Here is a 22,400-nt window from a genome sequence, read left to right on the forward strand (position 1 = left end):
TTCAAGAGATCCTATGAGAATTCTGGACCTTTAGTTGGGAGGTATTAATTATCTTGTTGCTCTTAGTTTTCCTCTGTACACACAAGTATCGATCTTAAACAATATCTGTATACGATCAAAAAACTGTACAGCTGTTATGGACAGCTTAACTCAATAATAAATGGTCATAAATGCTTCAGATGTTTAGCATATTTGTACAAACCTGAGTTGACTAGAGATTATAGTTCCATATCACATTCATCCTGTCATTAGGGATATCTTTGATAAATTTGTTCAACCACTAAGCTCATGATATTAATAAAGAAAAAGATTTTAGAATTCACCCTGAAACTGAATGGCTGGCCTAGCTCTAAACCATTGCCATGAACTGAGCCCCATACCAGACCAACCAGTTCACAAATGATGACTTTGGCACAAATGGATCCTCACCTGAAATACTTTCTTGTATGAAGACAAAAGACAGTATTGCAGGCAGACATCCCTAAGTTTAAATCTCAGCTCTACCGCCTACACACTGTGTGATCTTAATTAAAGTTAATTAACCTCTTTGAGACTTGGTTTTCACATTTGTTAAAATAGAATATTGCTATCTAAGTATTATTGTAGGGATTAAGTTACATGAAATAAGGTATGTACAGCATCGGATATGGGCCTAGCACAATAAGTAGTAACTATTATTTCTGCTGGGTGTGACTTCATATTTAATTCAAAGATTAGAATATTGTTATTGGTTTGAATTCAGCCAGAGATCTTCTTTATTACAAAGAATAAATGTTTTTGATTGGTTGGTTAATTAGTTTAATGTTTTAGGCTGTCCAAATGATGAGTTCATATCCCCAAATGACAGATATTATTAAACTATGGAGTTTCTAAATTTAATGCCAAAAATATTCACTTTAGTGATTGCCTCGAGTAGTCAGGAAAGACACTGTACTTATTTTTTTCATATTGTTCCACTGTCTTTTTGATGTGAGAGCTGACAGAAATACCTAAATACATAATGACTCATTATGAATGTGAAATACGTAATGGAAATTTCTGAATATGATATCATATTCTATAAGAAATTTTTGTGTGGGTGATGAACAAAGAAAAAGGTACTGAAAGTGAATACAAGTTATGCCAAGTGGAGCTTACATTTTATATTTTTAGGTATCAGAACCTAATAAAGATAAGTCAAATGGCTAATATAACTTCTTTCAGAAAAGTTAAGATTTATTTTAAAGAACTTATTTTTGGAAGCACATTTGCATTTGTAAATAACATTTTGCTCAAGCATGATTTTTCATTACTAAAGCTACTAAGTTGTGACAGACTGGAAGGGCCCATATGAAGAGGCTCTATTTATGAAATCCCATTGACACTGGTATCTGATATCACCTTAATTAGAGCAGAGCTTCTTTGGTGTGTGGGTACCAGTTTGGCATCTCATTATTTAAAAAATTAGCAAAACCTCATTAAACAGCTGCTTTTCTATTTTTTGTTGACTTGTGTGAGATGCCAAACAACTTCATTCTTTGCCTAGCAGATTAAAAATTTCAATCTGGTTTATACTGCAGGTTAATTTTAATGTATAATCATCCATGTAAATAGATCTTAGAGATTGGTGGTGTTCAAAATAATTTAAAATATGCAGAAGGAAATATATTCACACTTAGTACTAGTAATAAAATGGTAAGCCAAAGACATTTTGTGTTTTTCTACAACTTATGTTAATTTTACTCTGCCTGTAGTCCATTTTTTTTTGTGAATGAATTTTAAGCACTTGGCAGTAATACTCAGATTTTTACATACGCAAATATTTCAGGATAAATGTAAAAGTAATGAAAATACACTGAACTCATACTTTCAAATGTATTTAAATTGAAATCTTTCTAAATCAGAGTAGCCATAGCCTTTGTACTGAGCCTTTATGAGCGAAATTCCTGGGAATTTAAAAGGGTCCAGAAAATGGTACCCCACTTCTCTACCTGAATTTGGAACTATTTAAAGGACAGGAGTAGAGCATATGGGAGATTAAATATCACCTACATTACTGATAAAGCTGGCTTTTGAGCAGGTTGCCTATATCCGTGGGATACTGGGCTTTCCAAATGTGAATTCCAGAATTTAGCAGATTTGTGCCCCTAATCACAGGCAGAACTAAACTAGCAGAGGGTGTTGGGGCACCTGTGTGGCTCAGTTAGTTGGGCGTCTGGCTCTTGGTTTCACCTCAGGTCATGATCTCAAGGTCATGGGAGTCTGCTTGAAGATTTTCTCCCTTTGTCCCTCCCTCCACTCTCTCTCGCTCTCTCAAATAAATAAATAAATCTCAAAAAAAAAAAAAACCCCAAAAAACAAAACCAGAGGGCAGGAATTTTATCTGTAATATTTACCACATGTCCTAATTATCTAGATTACATAGGCTCTGCAGGCAAGCTGGCTTACTTGAGAAATGGAAGGGAAAGGAACTGGACTTTGCATACCTGATTTTTTCCCTGCAAACTCACCCATCAGATAAAGCATTCCATCCCTTTATGGGAGGAGTGGGTGTGGAAATAGAGAAGAGCAGGAGTATTATGTCCCTTTACATAGTAGGAAATGTCAAGGAAGGAGAATATAAATGTGCCCTCCACCAACAGTGTTTCCCAAATTCATTCCTCTTAACATTTTGGGCTTAGCCATAAAGCCCATGGGTAACGAAGATCCATTTACCTGGAGAAGATCAGTAACTGCTCAGGGTATCCAGCTCCTTTTTAGAGAGGCCACTTCACAGACTTTGGGTATCCTAGTAGGGCCAACAGCCACAGTGCAGATTCTGCTTACCGAAGGTGCTGGGATAAGTTTAATTAATAAACCCTATCCCAAATTTAAATATAAATTCGCAGTAAAAAATTTTAATCCAAAGATTGAAACTGACCACTTACCTGCAGAAAAGCCACTTTGAACTTCAGTGAGCTCCCATGGGTAAAAAATTCCATATTTCAAATCTTGCTGAAGCTGAAGCCTAAAGCCACCTTTCCCAGATACACCAGAGACCCTAAACACTGTATCGTGCTCCCCAGGGTCTATTTCTTGTCTTTATCTTAAGATTCCTGACCAACACATCAGATGTGAGCGTTTGAGGGAGTCATGAATGACACCTTTGACTAAGTTCAGGGGACATTATACAGGGAATTACCTAGAGCTTACACAGATGAAGTGAGGTCTGTGCCAACACACTTGTCTCTCCCTGCTAGTACTGTGCATGTGCTGCCATCTGCCATAGGGACCCAAGGACTGTTCTTCTATTCGAGCCCTGAATCCCATCCTTGCTCACCACTTCTGGCAGTTCTCTCCTTTTTTTCTCCTGCAACAACCAATTTCCTACTCTCTGTTGGACATAACATATTTTTGTTATCTTTTTAAAAATATAGCTCTTTCTTTGTCCTTCCAGCTACCAGCTCATATCTCTTCTTTCCTTTATAACAAAATTCCCTCAAATAGTTGCTTATACTTACTGTTTCCAATTCCTTTTCTGTAATTTCTTGAACACCTGAAGGATTTTGCCCTCTCTACCCCACCAAGCCTGTACTTGATGAGGTCCAGTGATCAATATATGGCTGAGTCTAATTGTCAAATCTTACTATTTATCTTTTTTTTAAGCTTTCTACCAGCATTTGATCCATTTGGTCACTGCTTTTCCTTATAATGCTTTCTTCAATTTTCTTCTAGGACACCTGATTTTTTAATCTCTTTCTTGCTGCTTCTTCTTAGCCTCTTTTACTTGTTTGTTCTCATCTCCCTGACCTCTTGATGTTGAAGTAGCTCAAATCATAGGCCTTGTAACTTTTCTCTTTTCTATCTGCATTCTTCCTGTGTGGTCACATCTAGTTTCAAGGCTTTGATCACCATATATAAACTGATCATTTTTATTTCTGGGCCAGACCTCTCCTCTGAATCCTAGTCTTATATCCAAATTCTTACTCAATATTTCCATTTGGATGTCTTATAATAAGAGTTTAGAACTTAACTGTCCCAGAATGAACTCTGGCACCTCCACAGTCTTCTCTGTCTTGGTTGATCACACCTCAGCCAGGTGTGTCTGAAAGCTATAGAGTCACCCTTGAATCTTTCGTTTCTGCCACACTCCATATCCAGTCTGATAGGAAATCTTGCAGGTCATAGCTTCCACATATACTGAGGGTCCAACTAGCTACTTCTCACTGCCTTCATTATCTCTGCCTTAGTAGAAGCGCCCATCATCTCTCCACTGGATTCCTGCAGAAACTTCCTCACTGGTTGCTCTGTTTTATACCTTGCCCCTTCAGTCTATTCTTAACACAGAAAAGTGATCCTCTCAGAAACAGAGACAGCCATGTAGAGGTGTAGCGGAAGAGCATTCCAGGCAGAGGAGACGACAAGGGTAAGAGAAGCTTGAAGTATTTAAGAAACAGTAAGAAGACAGCATGGCTGGAGAAGAAAGATTGAGGAGGTTAGTGGTAGAAGATGAAGGAGAGAGATCTATAAGAATGAGAGTGCAAGGCCTTGAGCCAAGTTAGGACTCTGGACTTTATTCCAAGTATAATGAGGAGTTCTTACAGGGCTTTGAGCAGGAGAGGCACATGATCTGATGTATTTTTTTTTTTTTTTTAAGATCACTCTGTTTTTTTTCTGTGGAGAAAATAGAAGCAAGAATGAGGTAAGGAGACAATTTAAGAGGTAATTACTGCCCCCCAGGCAAGAGATGATAGTGGCTTGCACCAGGGTAGAGGTTCTAGTGGGAAGAGGGGCCAGAGTTAGGACAAATTGAACATAGAGTCTACAAGATGAGTTAAAGGATTGGTTATGAAATAAAGGAGAAAAGAGAAATAAAGGATGAATATTAAGTTTTGGTCTGACCAACTAGGCGAATGGAGGTACAATTCACTGACATGGGGAAGCCTAAGGGAGAAGTGCATTTGAGGACATTTTTAATTGAAGAAGAGTTTTGTGATGGTTAATTGTATGTGTCAACTTGGCTGGGCCACAGTACCCAGATATGCAGTCAAACATTATTCTGGATGTTTCTGTGATAGTGTTTTTGGATGAGCTTAACATTTATTTTTTATTTATTTATTTTTTTAAAGATTTTATTTATTTATTCATGAGAGACAGAGAGAGAGAGAGAAGCAGAGGGAGAAGCAGGCTCCCAAGGAGCAGGGAGCCCGATGCGGGACTCGATCCTAGGACTCCGGGATCATGACCTGAGCCGAAGGCAGACGCTTAACCGTCTGAGCCACCCAGGCGCCCCTGAGCTTAACATTTAAATTAGTGGCCTTTGAGTAAAGTGGATTGCCCTTTACAATGTGGGTGGGCCTCAGCCAATCATTTGAAGGCCTGTATATAACAAAAGACTGACTTCTTCCAAGCAAGTGGGAATTCGGCAGCAGATGGCCTTTGAGCTAAAATTGCAATGTTGGCTTCTTCCTGGGTCTCCAGCCTGTCATCCAACCCTGCAGATTTTGGATTTGCCAGACATCATAAATGCATGGGCCAATTCCTTAAGATAAATGTCTTTCTCTGTATATACACATCCTATTGACTATTGTTTCTCTGGAAAGTCCTGACAAATATACCTATGAAGCATCCAAGTGAAGTGAGTAGGCAGTGTACAGGAGTCTGGAACTCAAGGAAGAGGTCAGGATGGAAATAGAAATTTGAGACTCATCAGAATTTATGTGATATTTAAAAATATGGAACTAGATGAGATATTTAGGGAGCAAGACATGGAGAGGAGAAGGGAACCTAGTACTAAGCCAAGCGGCTTGCAAAGACAACTGAGAAGGAGTGATAGTCAATAGGAACACAGAAAGAATATGGCATCCTTAGAGCTAAGCAATAAAAGCCAAGAAGGAGGTAAGCCAAGAGCCTGGAGGAATATGAAGGGCAAAAATTAACTATTAAATTCAGCAAGATAGTCCTTGGCAGCCTTGACACGAACCCTTCTAGTGACATGATTTGGACTAAATAAATGGAGAGAATGAGTGTTAAGAAGGGAAGATAGTATAGAAAACTCTTGTAAAGAGTTTTGCTGAAAAATGGAGCTTGGAGAAAGATTTGGAGTCAATAAGGATTTATTGTTTTGTTTACTATGAAAATGAGTGCATTTTTATACTGCTGGAAAGAACATCAGGTAATTGGAGGAGGAAAAAGCAGGTAATTGTAGGAACAAAGTCTTTGAACAGGCAAGAGAATGTACAATTAAATTCATAAGTGGAGGTAGTGGCCATCCCTAACAATAGGAAGAAGGCAGAGTTTATGGCAACCTAAATGGGTAGGTTAGTGGCTTGCTGGTGAGAAAATGAGATAGTTTTCTTCTGATTTCCCAGTGAATGGAAAAGCAAGATCATCAGCTGAAATGGGAAAAGACCTGGAAATCTGAAGTAGAGAGGAAGTATAAAGTTGTCGAGAGTGAACTTTCTAGAATTGCTAAGCAATGCTGAAGGCCCACTTTAGAGTTTTAGTCATACATTTAAAATATGGCCAGTCAGCCAGTCATAGTAAGACATGGAGCAAGGGAATAATTGGGCAAATCTTGGATTTAATTGCTAGTTTCTACAGAAAGAGAACATGAAAATGGAACATGTTTGCAAAGGAGTAATTCCAGTGATGGACTACATCCTCAGCACCAGGAAGGAGAGATGTGAGAACAGCAAGGGGGTGATGGGCAGTGTAAATTACTGAGGTCAATGGACTCCAAATGCTATCAGCATCACAGAATTGCATTGTGTCCTAGAGTAGGGAGGCTGGATGCAGAAGGCAGAGTGATGTAGCTGGAATCTATAATGTCTGGGCTTCTTTGTATGAGGAAAAGAACACTTGTTACTAATTTTGATTATTTTAATTTTCAATTTAATAATTTATAAATCTGTTAAATTTAAAAAATTTAAACCCTACTGGTACAACTAATAAATTATTAATAAAGCAAAATGTATTAGTTATAAATTCCTTTTAAACATTTAGATGTTAATTTCAAACTAACACAAATCTCCTAAATATTATTAAAAATAACATGATTTAATATATCAGTTTCTTAAGTGCTTCTTCCACCTTAAACATATACACAAATTATTATAATGATAAACATTTGTTGTTTCATTTATGGTGTTTCAAAGTAGCAAAATTATGGGTCTGCTTCTTTTCTTTCTTTGTACTTATTTCTCTACCTCTCAAGGTGTCCTTAGTCATGTCAGATTCAAAACAGAGAGGATAATGTTTCAGACCAGCTGAGATGTTTGTTTCTGAGCTACAGAACAATTGGTTCTTGGTTGGGCCAGAGGACTATCAAGCAGTTGAGCATTCCCAAAGCAGCAGCACTGTGGCTAACAGGCCACAAGTTTACTACTGCACCTGTTAGCTTGGCTTGCCATACACCTTCATAGCTTGAATCTGGTAAAAAATAACAACAGCAACATGAATCCACATGAATTCCAACAGTAAAAGCAAACAGCAGTGTCAGCTTCCTGTTTCCCTAGTACCACAAGATGGCACCAAATCAGAGTCCAGATGACAGACAATAGGAGTGGTGGGCTGCTCTGTTGTAGGGGAGCCAACTCTAAAATGCAGCCAAACAGTTTTATAGTCCTACACAGAAGCCTGCAGCTCTACCCTAAAAGGGAGTGCTCAACTAGAGCTAGGGAGATGGAAGAGAAACAGCCTAGTGGCAATCTCCCACATGATAGGGAAAAGGCACTGTTTCCTGGTGGCTCCTCATCACATTTATGTTCCCCTTGCTCTGCAAAAAATTGCAGGACATTCTGCCAAGATTGGTCGAACTGCAATCAAGCATTGCTTCTAATTTATACGAAGAGATGCAAGGTGACCAAGGCATTATGGTGAGCCATTCTCCTATGAGGACCTGGTCGTTACCTCAGATCAAAGCCTTTTACAGTTACTACTTACATGGGACACTCTAAACCAGATCTGTTGATGTCTGATGATGTCTGATGATGCTTCTCTCTTCATTCTCAGCAAGGATTTGTCAAATATGTCTCCTCAGTTCACTTGGTTGGAGTACTTTTGCTGTTTATATCAGGGTCATCCAAAGGATGAGGAGGTAATTTTGTGCAGTGAGCCCTCCTTTCTGGACATTGGGCTAATCCATTATTTGGGTGAACCCTAAAGGAAATCAGTCTTCACAATTCTTTGTATAGTTTCTAGTATTTGTGGCATTTACAGTTACCTGTTTACACCTTTGTTTCTTACACAGATAGATAAAAGCGTATATATTGGCTGAACCACATGAAATTGCCATTCTTGTAAGTCAAAATGACCATCAATTTCAGATTTAATAATGCATTTCATAGACAAGCATAGAAGTATTGAGAAAACAACATCCATATATACAAAAGTCCAAATACTTAAAAATTGAATTTTAAAAGTGACTATGTTCTAATTTGCTACCTTTCTTTTTATTGTTACTGCTTAAAAAATATATCATATTCCCTTTGTGAATTTCATTATAGATTAATGGCTTTTTACAGATTTAAGTTTCTCCAAACATATTTTGGTATTAAATTGTGGTAACGGTCTTTGAGAGCAACTTTATGTAGCTCTTTTGCATTTTAAGCACTTTTAAAAGAAAGTATTCTTTTTTTTTTTTAAAGATTTTATTTATTTATTTGAGAGAGAGAGAATGAGAGAGAGCACATGAGAGGGGGGAGGGTCAGAGGGAGAAGCAGACTCCCTGCCGAGCAGGGAGCCCGACGCGGGACTCGATCCAGGGACTCCAGGATCATGATCTGAGCCGAAGGCAGTCGCTCAACCAACTGAGCCACCCAGGTGCCCTAAAAGAAAGTATTCTTGATTTCTGGAAACAGCAATATATTGCAGATCCATCTATCTGGATTTATTCCTCACCCAAGACATGGAATCGGCTACTTTCACACTTGCCTGGTTCCTTTGGATAGAGAATGGCATTGGAGACTATAATCTGGGAGCTAAGATGCATGTCAGATTGTTATAAATGAAAACCAGTAGTGGGCAAAAATACTACTATTGTAAGGTCATTACTTAAGTTTCTAAACCCTTGCTTCTGTAAGCGTTATACATTGATCAGTTGCTAAGTGACAATGAAGTGATTGACATCAAGATTTCTGATGTGGTACAGTGCCCAGGGACAGCCCAGCAGAGGTGTGAGCATGGGAAAGAGTGGCTAGGACGACGTGAAGGGCAAAATCCTTGAGAGGGAAGATTTCTGTGAACTGAGATTCCAGGGTGTCGGACAGATAATTTGTGAGACGTCAAGGATGATGAGAGCATTAATGGCAGAGAAAATGGTAAGCCAGGGGATAAAATCTTCAGTGACTGGAGCTCTGTAGAGGACTGTGACAAAATGGAATAGGGAGAGGTATTAATTTGGGATTATTGAGGGAGGGGCAATGGAATGGAGCTGGGGGGATGCCTACATAGCATCATTGCCAATATGATGGTGAAAAATGATGTTTAATTGTACTCACATTGAATTTCTTTGATTAATAGTGAAGTTTAAAATATTAATTTGGATTTTTCATTCTTTCATGAATTGTTGGTTTATTATATCCTTGGTCTATTTTTCTATTGTTTTTTTTTTTTTAAGATTTTATTTATTTATTTGACAGAGAGAGACACAGTGAGAGAGGGAACACAAGCAGGGGGAGCAGGAGAGGGAGAAGCAGGCTCTCCGCGAAGCAGGGAGCCCGATGTGGGACTCGATCCCAGGACCCTAGGACCATGACCTGAGCCAAAGGCTGAGTCACCCAGGCGTCCCTCTATTGTTGATTCTTAAGAGCATTTTTATATATTTAGGGTTGTTCAACTTTGTCTGCCATAATTAATTTAAATATTTTCCTAGATTCTGTGTGTGTGTGTGTGTGTATAGGATTTGTTACAGGGATTTGACTTTATGCAATTGTAGGAACTAGTTCAACTAGCTGTTATCTTTATGTCTGATGCCAGAGCATGAATATAAGGTGGGACAGAGCAAGAACAATCTGGAACCCACAAACACAATCAGGAGCCCACAGGGACCAACTAAAACCTGGGACAGTTCTTGTTGCATCACGTAGTGTTAGATCTAGGATGAGGTGAGAGGGGATCCTAGAGTGCAAATTTAAGGAAGTGCGCATGCTCAGGTTTGTGCAATCATAGGGTGGTACTTGCACGAACCTGAGAGTCTTTGGTGCTCTAGGTGCATTGCTTTCCTCACCCTCATCCTGTCCATTTCAGATCTTGTTGGTGTGGTATCCTTCAGAAGCTGGGGACCTTGGTCATGGTCCAGGAGTCAGAGAAGTTGAAGGAGGACCCAGGAGGTGGAACAGTTGCAGATCTAGTTGCTGCCTTAGGTCAACCAAGTGAGTCAGCAGATTAGTGATACAGTGATGCCAAATAGTTGCTGCTTCACCTTCACCCCCCAAGTCTCACCCAAGAAGCTCTCGGGATGCATTCTAACAGGAAACATAAAGGAAAATGAATTCCTGGAAAGGTAGTTTGGCCTATCCAAGTTGACACATCACAAACCACTACAGAAGGCAAATATTAATTTTACTTAAATTCATCTTTTTATTCAATTAGAAGTCCAGGAAAGTTTTTGGAACTTGATTAAATGTTTCTATAGTTCATCTGGAGAATACATAAGAAGAATAACTGGAAATGTTCTTTAAATGTAATGAAGAGTTCTTTCTTCACCAGATATCAAAACATATCAGAAAGCTGCAGTAAAGGGTGCCTGGGTGGCTCAGTCGTTAAGCGCCTGCCTCCGGCTCATGGTCCCAGGGTCCTGGGATCGAGCCCTGCATTGGGCTCCCTGTTCTGTGGGAAGCCTGCTTCTCTGTCTCCCACTCCCCCTGCTTGTATTCCCTCTCTCACTGTCTCTCTCTGTCAAATAAATAAATAAAATCTTAAAAAAAAAAAAGAAAGCTGCAGTAATTAAAATTAAAGCTGGTGGTGCTGCTATAGGAAGAAACATACCAGTCAAGTGGCAGGGAGACTGCAAAAAGATGACCATGTATATATGCCAATTCTGTATATGATGAGAAGAGGGATTTAAATAACTGTGCAAAAGAGTATTTCTTTTAACTAAAGAATATTGGGGTGGTTGTTTAGCCATTTAAATTAAAAAATCTTATTTCCTATTTCTCCTCATTTGGAAATCGACCCCTGACGGATTACAAAATTTAAATGTAAAAAGTAAAGTCATTAAATTATTAGGGCTGAGTATTTTTTTAAGCATGTCATTATGTGAAAATCAGAAGTGTAGAATTGACTGCATGCAATTTGACAATATTGATTACAAATTTTATACAATTAAAAAAAACTATATACAAAGTATACATCTATACCTCACCCTAGATCAACGAAGTTGAAAGGCAAGTAACAATTCAAAAAAGTATTTGAACTCAACAAGGCAGACAAAATTAACAATCCCTAGTATATATTTTAAAAATATGCTTTTCAAAATCAATAATAGAAAAATAGACGACCAAGAACATAATAAACTGAGAATTGATAAAGAATTAAAAATCAAAGTTAATATCTTAAGTCCCACTATGAAGCCAAGAAATTAATATAGACAGTAATTAAATATCATTTTCACCCATCAACTTAGCAAAGATGAAAAAGTTGATGGAACCTGGTGCTTGCAACAGTAAGCTTAGAGTTAGAAAAGTCGATAATTTGATCATGCATTGCTTAGAGAGTAACTAACAAAACTCTTCTGGAGTGTAATAACATATCAAAATGTAAAGGCAGTCCTTTTGCGCTAGAAACTCCACATCTAATAATTTTCTTGAAGACACAGTTGCACAAATCTGCCAACACATATGCTGAAGTTTGCTTGTTGAAGTCTTACTTAGCATAGCAAAGAATTGAAGATGGCTTAAATATCCATTAACCTAAATGTACATACAGCCAATAGAATTCTATGCAACCATTTAAAAATGTATTTAATAACATGAAAATAGGCATACTATGTTGTGAAATGAAAATATATTGCACGATTTGATCCTATGTATATAAACTTGGATATACAATTTTACATGTGCTTATGTATGCAGAGAGATAGAAAGATGCCTACAAATTAAAAGTAGTTATCTGAGTGAAAGGCTGTCAGTGATTTTTACTCTATTTTCTTTGTAGTTTTCTTCATTTTCTTAGTACTTTTAGTAGACAGTGAATATCTAATTTTTGTAATAAGCAAAACAACACATTATTTTCATTTCAAGTGAAAATGCAGCTGCATTGAAGGATCATTATGTTATTATTGTTGTTGTTGTTGCTGTTGCTATTATTTTCATCCCTTTGGCAAATTTTCCAAGCTATAGATACCATTTAGGAATAAGTAACATCTCTATTGGATCATTTATGCCACTTCCTGGGTTAGTATATATTCAATCCCTATGGCTTTCAAAGAAAATACGACCTGTCCTAAATACCAAATGTACAAAGGTAGGACAGATTCTCCAGTATCTGCCATGAAAGAGCATCCAAAATAGATTCGGATTTGCCTGTCACTATCATGAAAAGTAAATGGAAAGATTACTTGGTGTTTAACTTGGGACATCTGATAGCAATTGGGCACAATCCATTTCTCAGTTTAGCGTAGTTATCCCTCAGCCTGCTTTCAGACCTAATCCCTTAAAAAAAAAAAATCTTAACAGTTTCCAGAGTTTGGTCTTTTTCCAATTTTCAGGGCATAAGCCTTTGGGAAAACTTTAGATCTGATCTTCCCTAGTGCCTTTTCGTTTTCCAAAAAGAACAGAGTATTTCCTCACATGTGGGATTTTTGTGGTTATCATTTATCACTTTAGGCTTTCAACCACAAATTTATCCACTATTTTGTAAACTTCTTAGTCTTTGCTCTAATGTATAGGAGCATTCTTAAAATAGTTTTCCAGGCTGGTACAACCTTAAAAGTAATAGAAAAAGCTCTTGAAATATTAAAAACGACCCAAAGATCTATTCCAATGATGTAAATGAACACAAAGTATTAGATGTGAGAGACAGGGTTCTCTGTGCAGTGAGTCATGTTATAAAAGATTGTGTTCGTGCCATATGAGACGTGAGCTGCATTCAGACAAAGGAGAGACAATCGGCATATCCTGACTGATTTTAATAAGGATTTAGATTCCCCTTCACCACCACCACTTACTTGTCTTCTGATGGTCTTGTCTATAAGCTAAAAAGATTAAATCTAGACCAAACCACTGCTAGTGTATACAATAACAAGCTGAAAGATCACCCATTAGGAATTGCTCTTCAGGAGCCCCTCAAGGGCTAGTTTTATTGGATAACTCTGACCTGGATGAAGAAATTGAGATTTCATCACGTCTGTTCATGACACTAAATTAGCTGGGGCAAATAACACCTCCTAGAATTTCCTTGATACATTTGAGAGTGGTTTATAGACCCCATTGCAAAACAGTTCACTTAGGGACTAAAACTAAGTCAGACAGCTCTGGGATGGACAAAATCCCCACAAATGCAGCCAAGTTCCAAGGGTCTTATTAATCACAGTGAGCACAGGGCAAGAATGTAGTTTTTATGAAAAATACAAGATACTATTTTAATGTATCCAGAAAGTCATTCATCCTTGATTCTTGGCACTGGTTTCTATATTTTTTTTCAGTGCAGGAATAAGAATGAATCTTGAAAGAGGATTCAAGTTGATTTAAAGGCAAGAAAAATAGATCCTTTGAGAAGAAACTAATAATCTTGCTTTACTTGGATTAAAGACAGAGAAGATAATATCTTGGGGAGATATTCACTGTGTCAAGAGAAATTGGCTAGACTTGAGGAAAAGCATTTAGCTAAATAAACACTGGAATAAGCCAAATGGGATGATTGAAGTATTTTTGTCCTTTGAGATCAATTAAACACGGAGAAGTAGTCATTTGTTTTGAATAGCTTAGGTTCCCCTAAACCAGAAGTCAGAGAGTGAATTGCAATCCTTTTCAAGTTCATTGCCTGCTCTGAGATTCTAGCAAATAATTTACTTCTTATTTTATGTACGGTGGGAAAAGGCAATAAAATTTGAAAATATGATACTTATTAAATTATGTCTTTGGATAGTGTTCTTTTGTGAAAATATGGGATTCAATAGATATCTATGGATTACTTAAAATTTTTAAGGCCCTATATTATTGGTTTTGGGAAATAAAAATGTCTTAACATCATGGTTACTTTCCTATAGGAACTTAGAATGCCTTTAGGGCCTATATACAAATAATGATGCATCAAGGCGGTGTGTGGTGTCTTATCACAAGATAATACCTAATGACATTAGAATATAATGAAAAACAATCACTTCTTAAGTAATAACGATGATCCTAATAGCAAGTATGGCATAGCCTGTAACTACGTGCCAATTGTTGTTCTGAGATCTTTGCATAGAATAATCTTCATAATAACCCCATGAAATCTTACTGTTCCCATTTTATAGATGATGAATTAGAGGCACAGGAAAGGTAAGTAACCTGCCCAACCTCATTCAGCCAGTAAGTGGAAGAACCAAAATTAAAACTTAGATAGCAATTGGTCAACTTGAAAAACTGGCCAGGATTTTGGTGAATGAAGTTGGAGTAAGGCAAGGAAGGAAAGAAGGCATTTCTGATAGAGCTCATCAAGAAAAGAGAGTGGTGTTAAGGAGAGTGTGTATGAGAAAATGAGTGGTCCCAATCGTCTGGTAATGGTGTTCACGTTGTGGAATAGGGGCAGGTGAGACTAGAAAGAGAGGCAGGGCCAGATGGTGTTGGGACTCTGATGCAGAGCAAGGAGTTTGGATGTCAGTAGTCGCTGGAGAAGCAATGGGGGTTTTTAAACAAAGAGGTGTTATAATAAAAACAGGACTTTGGGAAGATGAACTTACGGTGGAATGAGAGAGGGAAATTCAAAGGCTGAGTGCTAATCATCTATGATTAAAATTATAGAGAATTTATTCATTCTTGATGCACATAAATATTTTTTATGAATTTGTAATTGTTAAGAATTAAGAGGATTGAACATGACAGAATATTATTTCAGGGATGACAAAAATAGGTTTCCTCTGGCTTTCCAAATCTGATTAATTTATAGTGGATGCATGGAGGGTTGTGTTGTGAAGAATTCTGAGGCCACATCCAGGAATAGCAGGAGAGAGTGCAGTGTCAGATTGGGGAGAGCCAGCGTAAATGTCAGCCATTTGTCATTCATGGTCTTTGCCTTACTGCCTAGTGCTGTGATGGGCATGGAAGATTTATGGGGCATTTTACTCAAAGCTGTGATCAGGTCAAAGCTAACCCGAAGAAAACGTAGGGCATAGAAAGATGACTGACCAAATACAGACTTAGAAGACCTGGATTTGAATTGAACCTCACTGCTTCCTACCTGAGTGTTTCAGGGCGGGGCACTTAACCTTCCTCAGCGGCAAGAGTGGTTTTGTGGATTAACTCAAATGAGAACTACACAAGTTCCCTGTGAACTGTGAAACACTAAGTAAAAGCTTTAGATAATAATTGATATATTGATTTAAATCTTGCCAAAAATTTAAATTTGGGTGTTTTTGAGAAGTTAGCTTGCTAGTCAATAGCTTGTGAGGCTTGGGCACACACATTCCCTCGGCTTTAGACATCTTTTTGCAGAATTGGATAGTATGGAAAAAAAAAATCTATCCTTTCCTGATGGGGAAACCCTACATTCCCATAATTAAAGTCTCTGTACCCTTCATAAACGCAATGCTCTGGCTTATAGGTGGCAATCTCCAGCTAGAAATTAAGCATAGGTGACATATAATTTCTCTAACAGAAATACCCTTTCTTAGGTTCAAAGGATCCTTTGTTAGTAAAACATTTGAGACCATATCTATGTGATACCAATACCATCGGCAGCTCTTTCAAATTAAAAAAAAATTAATTTAGTGGTGGGGGCACATTAAATTGATTTGCCCATTGAATGAACATTTAGACTAGTAGACCCAATTAGGCAAGCCCTGAACTTATCAAATTATAGCATTCCCAATATAAACAAAGTTGTAGTTGCCTCGGTCAGTTCCTTAGCACTTCGGTAGTGATGAAAGGGTCATTTAATATCAGCACTGACCTAGGACAACAGAGGGAATTAGCTGTTCCCCTGGCACCATATTTGGCTTACCTGATGAAATATAAAGACGTTGTCCAAGTTCTAGGGGCAAAGAAGATATTTAACCTGCCAAGCATGACTCATAGCTTCTGCATCTTTAATGCCTATTTGAGACATGGATGGTAAGACGCTATTTTTAGACTAACAAATGCTAATTAATTGTGGTTTGTGTTATTTTCTAGAGGAAAATGCTTTGAAATATACCCTCTAATTCTAGTATATTTTATCTGTCTGCACATAACAGGTTTGATAGAAGTTAGCCAATGTGCAGAGACAGAACAGAACAGGGGCAGTGAGATTCTAACCACAGGCATTTTGTCTCTAAGATCCCAACAGCTGAGTGAGTCTCTGACCTTCTCTTCAACTTACTGGATTTATTCAACTTGTATAGATGCAGCCTAAAGAGTATAGAAATTATACATTATTATTAAAACTTAAATAGGCAAAATTAAAAAAAAAATCTCCTAGTATTGTGACAGGGTCTAGATGCATTGATTCAGAAAAAATGAGTTCATTTTATATATTTTTCTCTATAGCCTCTTCTTCCTGTATGATATTCTTCAATTCTTAACGATCTTTCCTTTTGGGAAGTAGTGATTGAATCATCATGTTTAATCATGGAATATGTTCCATTATATGTAAGTTCCATTATACTATTTGATTCTTTATTGTTGGCTGTTTACATCCACCTTTTTGCGTTGGCAACAGGCCTGTACCCACAGCTTCACAGCAGTTCTGAGCTCATTTATGCTCTGACTGGCAGAGCAGTCCTTCCACACACTGACCACAACACTACATTAATCATTCTTGTTAATCTTTGCTCTTCTGATAGATCAAAACTAGTATTTTATTGTTTATGTTTCATTTCCTTTATTACTAAGAAGAATCTGAGTATATTTTCCTGAGAATGCATTTCATCCTTGCCTATTTGCATCCTTATTCCTTTTTATATTGGATTGCTGCTCATTTTTTCTTTAACAATTTATAAGAATATTAATGTTACTTTTAGAAGGTAAACTCCATAAGGTTAGGGACCTATCTAGTCCATCTCTAAATATCCAGTGCCTAAAATGGTGTCCAGCACCTAATAGGCATTCAATAAATGCTTATTAAATGTTACAAATAATTTTTCCTAATTTTATGTTACATTTTGACATTATTAATTGATACTTTTTGAATTTATGGAATTTTAAGTCACTGTTTCTCAAGCTCTTCAAACAAATATCTGCTTGTGAAAAACATGAAAATCTCATGTCTACCTTTAAGATTACTTGAGAATTTCAACACAAATTTAAATAGCATAGCTAATGCTTCTGAGCTCTGGCTTGTGGGGGAGGGGTGTGTGAAGGCAGATGTGGGCTGGATTCCAGGCTGCCACTTAGGAGGCTGCTCAGATTCTTTAACCTCTTTGAACCCGAGATTTCTTATCTGAATATTAGAATAGTAATAGTTCCTACCTCGTAGAATCATTATGAGAATTAAAGGAGAATCCTTATAAAGTACTTAGCACTGTATTCAGAATAGGCAAGTTGCTAAATAATGTTACCTTGGTATTAATAATAATGGTGATAATCACATCTCTAAATGTCATTCTTCATCGGTAAAACAAGAATAATGATGTCTACCTTGTGTGGTCATTGCCTGGCACATATTAAACACTCAATGAATGACAGTTAAAAAATAAAAATTATACAAAGCAAGAGTAATTTTAGAATTCACACACACGAAGACGCTGATACGCTCCTGGCCATGGGAAAGAGAGGCCTTGCCTTTTGATCACTCCCTCCTCTTTATTGAAAATGATGGGTGATGGTTTTAAAGTTTTTATGATAAAAGTCTACCAATTTTTTTCATTGGAGGAATCTGCCTTTGAAGTTAAGTTTACAAGTCCATATTCACACCAAAATTAAAAATACTCACCAATCCTTCATTGTAGTCTTGCAATCTTATTTTTTATAGGTAATTTTTAATTCAGCTAAAATATATTGCATTTTTATTATGAAATAGGGATCGTCTAAATGTTTCTGGTTGATTATCAAGGTGTCCCAGATGTTTTGTTTTTGTCAATAGCACTTCAACTATTCTTGAGTGATTTTTAAAAATCATTGTAGGGTTTTTCCTCCATATATTTTCTGCATTTATTAAGTACATTTTAGGTGTTTACTTTTGTGTTGTTATTATGAACAAGCCTTTACCTATTATATTTTGACTGATAATTATTATTTTTTAAAGACTTTATTTATTTATTTGAGAGAGAGAGACAGTGATAGCAACAGAGAGCAAGAGTGGGGAGGAGAGGGAGAAGCAGGCTCCCCGCAAAGCAGGGTCCCGACTCGAGGCTCCATCCCAGGGCCCTGGGATCATGACCTGAGTCCAAGGCAGACGCTTAACTGACTGAGTTACCCAGGCGCCCATGACTGATTAGTATTGATATTTAAAATATTATTGTCTGTTTATTTTTTTAATCTGTTGCCTTACCCATAATGTTTTTATAAATTATATTTAATATCTTTTTTCAGTTGATTATTTGGAATTTTTCAGGTATATTTCCAAATTATAATCATATTAACAACTTTTTTTTTAAAGATTTTATTTATTTATTTGACAGAGAGAGAGACAGTGAGAGAGGGAACACAAGCAGGGGGAGTGGGAAAGATTGAGAAGCAGGTTCCCGGCTGAGCAGGGAGCCCAATGCGGGGCTCGATCCCAGGACCCCGGGATCATGGCCTGAGCCGAAGGCAGGCATTTAACGACTGAGCCGCCCAGGCGCCCCAATATTAACAACTTTTTGGCTAAAATGTCTTTGCTTTGAACTTCCAGGACTTTATTAGATAATAAGAGTGATAATAAATATTCCTGATTCTCTCCTCACTGTCTTAACACTAACCATGACATTGATTGTTGGTTGGAAATAGATTTTTAACCCTTCCCCATATTAAGGAAATATGTTATATTCCAATCTTATTGAGAACTTTAATCAGAAATAAATGTTAAATTTCATGAAACCTTTTTGAAAGTCTATCAAGATCTGATTTTTCTTTTCTGGCCTGTTTGTATAATAGTATGTATTTTCATCTTGCTAACCAATGCTAATATTAAACAATGCTCACAGTACTTGAATATCCCTCCTGGGGTGATGGAGTTTTATTCTTTTGTTATATTGCAGGATTCTTTGCTAATATTTTAGGATTTTTACATATATATTAAAATGTAGATATATTTTGCCAGTTTTTTTTGGATTGTACAGCCTAGTCAAAAGTGAGATTGGGGGCGCCTGGGTGGCTCAGTTGGTTAAGCGACTGCCTTCAGCTCAGGTCATGATCCTGGAGTCCCGGAATCGAGTCCCACATCGGGCTTCCTGCTCAGCAGGGAGTCTGCTTCTCCCTCTGACCCTCCCCCCTCTCATGTGCTCTCTCTCTCTCGTTCTCTCTGTCTCAAATAAATAAATTAAAAAAAAAAATTCAAAAGTGAGATTGGTCTATAGTCTGTCTATATTCTGTTTTTGTCAGGCTAGGATTAAAAATTATAATAGCTTATTTAAAATTGAGATTTTCTTTTCCTCTCTGCTCTAGAAATGTATAAATAGTATGAGAGTAATTGTTCCTATGGTTTTTACTGAAATTGAACAAAAAGTCCCCTATCTGAGCCAATGTTTTCAAGGCTGTTTTTTCAAAACTATCATTTTGTACTATTATTTGTTCATACAAGTTGTTTTCTTTTTTATGAACTTTTTTTTTGAAGATTTTATTTATTTATTTGTTAGAGAGAGAGAGTGAGCATGAGTGGAGGGGAGAGGCAGAGGGAGAGGGACAAGGAGGCTCCCCGCTGAGCAGGGAGCCCGATGTGGGACTCGATCCCAGGAACCTGGGACCATGACCTGAGCTGACAGCAGACGTTTAACCGACTGAGCCACCCAGGCATCCCTAGGAACAACTTTTGATAATATATATATTTTTTTTTCTTGGAAAGTTATCCTTTTTATTCAGATTTTCAAATATAGTTGGAAAACAGAATGTTAGTAGTGTGTGTGGTTGTAACTGGTTTCATTTAGCAAGATTATACAAGAAAGAGAAGAACATGAGCAAGAGTTAGCAGGTTTGCAAGACAAAGGACTGACTAGAGGCCAGAGATTTAGGATTTAGAGGCGTGGAAAATACCCACTGCCTACAGGCCCCTGTTACGAACTGAATATTTGTGCCCACCCTCCTTCCCCCGCCCCCGGTTTGTGTGTTGAAAGCTAATCCCCAGGGTGATAGTATTTGGAAGTGAAGTCTCTGGGAGGTAATTAGGTTGTGAGGGTAGAGCCCTCCTGAATGGGAATAGTACCCATATATAAAGAGACAGGAGAGAGCTTCCTTCATGTCTCTGTTCTCCGCCACGTGAGGAGACCATGGATGACCGCCACTGCAAACCAGGAAGCAGGCTTTCACCAGAACCTGACCATGCTGGAACAATGATCTGGGATTTCCAACTTCCAGAACTGTGGGAAACAAATTTGTGTTGTTGACATAATACTTTGTTACTTTGAACTGACTAGGACAGCCCCAAAGGGAAGAAGTAAAATTTTAAAAGCCTTTAAGTAACAAAAGCCCATTAATATTTAGCCTGTGGGAAATGTCATATGTGTTCCTTTTTCCCAAGTCTGGTGGCCTCAAGGAAGACACTTTAAGTTAAGGAGAAAAGTGTGAGGGTAAGAAAGAAAGAAAGAAGGGAATTGGGCTTGAGAATTATGTCTAGCAACTTTGGAATTATATTAGCTCTCTATTGCTGCATAACAAATTACCAAAAAATTTAGCAGCTTGCAACAACATTATGTCTCAGGTCCATAGGTCAGAAGCTGGGCATAGCATAGTTGAATCCTCTGTTCGGGTCTCACATGGCTGAAATTAAGGTACTGACTGGGGCTGTGGTCTCATCTGAGTTTCAAAGTCCACTTCCAAAATTACTGGTTGTTGGCAAAGTTCTATTTCTTGAGGTTGTAGAACTGAGGTCACCATTTCCTTACTGAGTGTCAGCTGGGAGCTGCTTTCAGCTCCTAGTGAATGCTATCAGGTTCTGGCCAGGTAGCCCCCTCTATCTTCAAAGCCAGCAACAGAGGATCTCCCTCACACACATCTCTGACTTCGGGAAGGGCCCAGTTCCTTTTAAAGGCTCACCTGCCTAGATAATCTCCCTTTTGATTAACTCAGTCATTTGATTGGTAACCTAATCGTGGAAGTGGTAGCCCATCATATTCACAGTTCTGCCCAAACTCAAGGTGGCATTTATATATATTTACATATTAGAGAAGGCATGTATGTACATGGTGGGATTGGAATTTTGGGGACTATCTTAGAATTCTGCCTACCACAGGCACTGATGAGACTAAATAGGTTAGAAGCCTATCAAGGTTTTGAGGGATTTTTATTGTCAAATAACCCCAAAAATGACAATAAAATAAAAAACAAAACAAAACAAAAAAAACCTTTTGAGCCCCCTAACTTTCATAAGCAATCAATGCTGGATGTCTATGCCCAAGACCACACTGCTAAAGATGGAAGAGCCTCAGTCCACCTAGGTCTTTAAATGTCTGCATGGAGCAGAAGTCCCACTTTCCCCTGCTGCCATTCTGGCTACCCTCCAGACTTTCTGAAAGTGAGAAATGATTGTGTTGAACCATTGAGATGCTTGTTTTATCTACCCGAGATGCTAACATCACTTTAACCAATACGATACCTGGAAAGGCAATGAAACAACTAATTGGAAGGGATTTTGGGGGTTCCCAGATGACCCAGTGGAGCCAAGTTATATATCTCCCCTGACCACCTTTCCTTTAAATGTCTGTATTGTTTGAGCCTCTGAATTTTTAGGTCTCTCCTTCTCTCTCTTACAGTAGCTTAGTCTATATTCCAACTAATAAACACATTCTCTTCTAAACAACTTTTACACCTTTATATTTGTATCATTCATGCAGGAAAGCTTAAGTATTACCTTTTATTTCTTATCTGTCTCTGTCTTGAACTGTTATTTATATTTTTACTGTTAATTAACTTTATGAGTGTTTATAGATTTTCTCTCCAAAGTTATAAGCTCCTGAAAGGACTGGGACTATCTCGTATGAATTTTTATGTTACATGATCCTTAATATTATTCCTTAAAAATAGAAGAGTTCATTTTGATAAGTTCTTTATAGATTTGGATACTAGCCCTTTATCTGATATGTCATTTGCAAATATCTTCTCCCATTCTGTCGGTTGTCTTTTGGTTTTGTTGACTGTTTCTTTTGCTGTGCAAAAGCTTTTTATCTTGTTGAAGTCCCAATAGTTCATTTT

The 22,400-nt window shown here is 37.6% G+C and overlaps 1 long non-coding RNA gene across 2 annotated transcripts in view; it reads left to right on the top strand.

Moving 5' to 3' along the window:
• The first annotated feature begins 16,015 nt into the window (after positions 1-16,015).
• LOC145722854 (uncharacterized) overlaps positions 16,016-22,400 on the top strand; it is a 148,886-nt gene continuing 142,501 nt past the window's right edge. For both annotated transcript variants that reach the window (XR_014147426.1, XR_014147427.1), the window contains exon 1: positions 16,016-16,211. This is a non-coding gene — a long non-coding RNA (uncharacterized LOC145722854). The remainder of the gene's footprint in view (positions 16,212-22,400) is intronic.

This window comes from Leptonychotes weddellii, chromosome 8 (genome assembly GCF_054177405.1).
Source record: "Leptonychotes weddellii isolate Sample4059 chromosome 8, ASM5417740v2, whole genome shotgun sequence".
NCBI lineage: Eukaryota > Metazoa > Chordata > Mammalia > Carnivora > Phocidae > Leptonychotes > Leptonychotes weddellii.